Below are 2,600 nucleotides of genomic sequence, written 5' to 3' on the forward strand. Positions count from 1 at the left end.
TTTTGTGCAGATTTGGGAAACAACACCAACTGTATAAGCCTTTCAAATATTTACGGACCCCCCTCTAATTTTGTTCTCTCTTGGCAAAACAGCAACAAACTTTGTTGAACCAGTCAAGGTAACATCTAGAATAACACACATCACAACATTTGATACAGTTTCATTGAGTGGCGCCAAAGTTATATGCCATCCAAAAACTGCATTTCACCAACCCTGTAATGTTAAATATGTATGGATGCCCCTGAACATCTGAGATGTTTGCGAACATTACATGAATGTCCCAACCGGTTTGCAAACGTTGAAGGTGGAAAAACTGCAGTTTATTAACTTTTTATGGCCATATCCCAATCCCATCCTCATCACCCCTCATCTCCTCAAAGATTGTTTCATTAGTTTGACAAGTGCAATGTTGTGTTTTTTAATATGTTTTTACTGCGATGTTCAGGGACAATGGGCGCTGTCCACGAATCCAACATGGTGGGGTTTTCCAAAAAATAAGACCCACTTCACGCTTTTCACCATCCAATCAGGGGGTATCATCGTCTGATGTCCCCGAACATCACGCTGTCCTCTGGGCCAGTCGCAAACCCGTCTGCACTCCGAACAGGAAAGTGAGTCTGCGGACCAAACAAATATATCACTTTTTTTTAGCTACTTTTTGTCAGTTTAAAAAAAAAAAAAAAAACACTACATAATGGATTTTCACCAAATTTATGAAAACCCACTTTCGGGACCAAGTCGACATGCCTGGCACGAATTTTATGAAAATCCATCCAGCGGTGTGGGCTGTAGGTGTGAGCAAAAACATTTTTCCATTTTGTCTATGGGAAAAACCACTTTAACCTCTCCCCCCTGCATGCAACCTCACAAATCTCACAATCTGACAGTGCCATACACATTTATTTATTTATTTATTTGTTTATTTATTTGTAATGCGCCCAACATCCCGCAGGCATTGGGCGCAAACATTAACATAGGGGACAACATAAGCATGGGACATAGACAACATATATGCACCCTAGATATTTAGAGGCCAACAGAAAAAGAAGATCAAGAGCCCCGGGAAATTACCTGGAAAGATAAGTTTTCCTTTTCTTTCTTAAAGTGGCTCAAATAGAAAGTTGCTCTGATTTTCAGGGGTAAAGAGTTCCAGAAGGAGGGTGCCATTGTCCACAAAGATCTACCTAATCGTCTGCCTCTCTCAGCTGTGATTCCCTGCAGCTGGGCAAGCGAGGATGATCGCAGATTTCTGGCCGATGTGTACGGAATGACCCATGCTTTAAGGTATTCCAGATCCTTACCATAAAGAGAGGGATGTATTAGCAGGGCTAAAGTCGAGGGTACACACGGGTGGATGGAGTCCACCCACTTTTTTCAGAGGGTGGACTCAGTCCCCCCAGCTAAAATGAGAAATACTGAAAGTCTTTCTTGAATTTATGAATTAAAGACAATCTCAGGTCTGCAAGCCGAACACTTCACCACTGCACTATACAACCTGATGAAAGATAAACAACTAAAGGTAAAATATCCCATTTCGGTACTGCAAGTTCCAGGGAAAGCATTTGTATTGGTCCTTTAAGTTTAAAACATGCTCACCTCTTAACATTTTCAAAAACACTATTACAAGAAAATATCCTCTCTTGGTTGTGTGTGTGTGTGTTGATTTTATGAAAGGCAAATACCATTCCTCCCGTGCAATTTGTGTGTTTATACATTGTTGACACCCTTTCTGGATTTAACTGTGAAAGTTGGGGGCTCCATGGCAACCTCACGGAATTGCACCCGATCTTGAATCATCTCTTTCTCCAGTTGATCCACCTTTTTTCCGGCCTTCTTCTTTAACATCTTCACCTCCCGGCGCCTATCAAACTCTTTTTTGGGTTTGGTCTTCACTGACTCCTCCTCCAATGGCTCAAGCTTTTCAGGCTCCCGCACAAGCTGGTTATTGGTCAGGAAGATGATGTGCTTTGCCACATTATCCATATGCTGGATGAAGTGGTGAACAGATTCGGTCTTCTTTTTCTTGAATTTTGGCACCATGATATTCAAGGGCTGGAAAGGCACTCCAGGCCTTTGACTTGGTTCATATTTGTTCTCAGCTTTTCGTTTCCTTTTCTTCTTTGGCTGGCTCATCTCTTTTTGGAGCTTCAGGATCTCACGCAACTTGAATGGGATGTCCTGATCATCCAGGTTTTTGGGCTTGGCGTTCACTTTTTTCCTCATTCCTGTTAAATCTGGATGCCTCCACTGCCAGCATGATCTTTTGGCAATACACGTGATGTAGAGTCTCAGAGTTACTTTGGGTGTTTATGCAAAGGCAATTGAATGACATGTGCAAATTTCACTTTCATATGTACATTTCTGGAGACGTCACATCCCATTACGTTTGTTGGTGAGTCCCCCGCTTATATTTTTAGCACTTGACCCCTGTGTATTAGAAGGCCAAATGTTCTGGAAAAGTTTCAAAAAGATTCGTTGGGGTGGGGGAGGGGGACGTAGTTAAAAGCTGGCCAAAAAGTGTTCTTCTTATGGGTTGAGCAACTTAACAATAATTACATGGCTGCTACCGCAGACCATGTGATATAAGTTTATTTCCTCTC

General features: G+C 42.0%; 1 pseudogene; it reads right to left on the bottom strand.

Annotated features, from left to right (window-relative positions):
- Positions 1 to 1,707: 1,707 nt before the first annotated feature.
- Positions 1,708 to 2,259, bottom strand: LOC138568773 (coiled-coil domain-containing protein 137 pseudogene; annotated as a pseudogene).
- Positions 2,260 to 2,600: the final 341 nt, after the last annotated feature.

This window comes from Ambystoma mexicanum, chromosome 2q (genome assembly GCF_040938575.1).
Source record: "Ambystoma mexicanum isolate Mex_15411 chromosome 2q, UKY_AmexF1_1, whole genome shotgun sequence".
Classification (NCBI taxonomy): Eukaryota; Metazoa; Chordata; class Amphibia; order Caudata; family Ambystomatidae; genus Ambystoma; species Ambystoma mexicanum.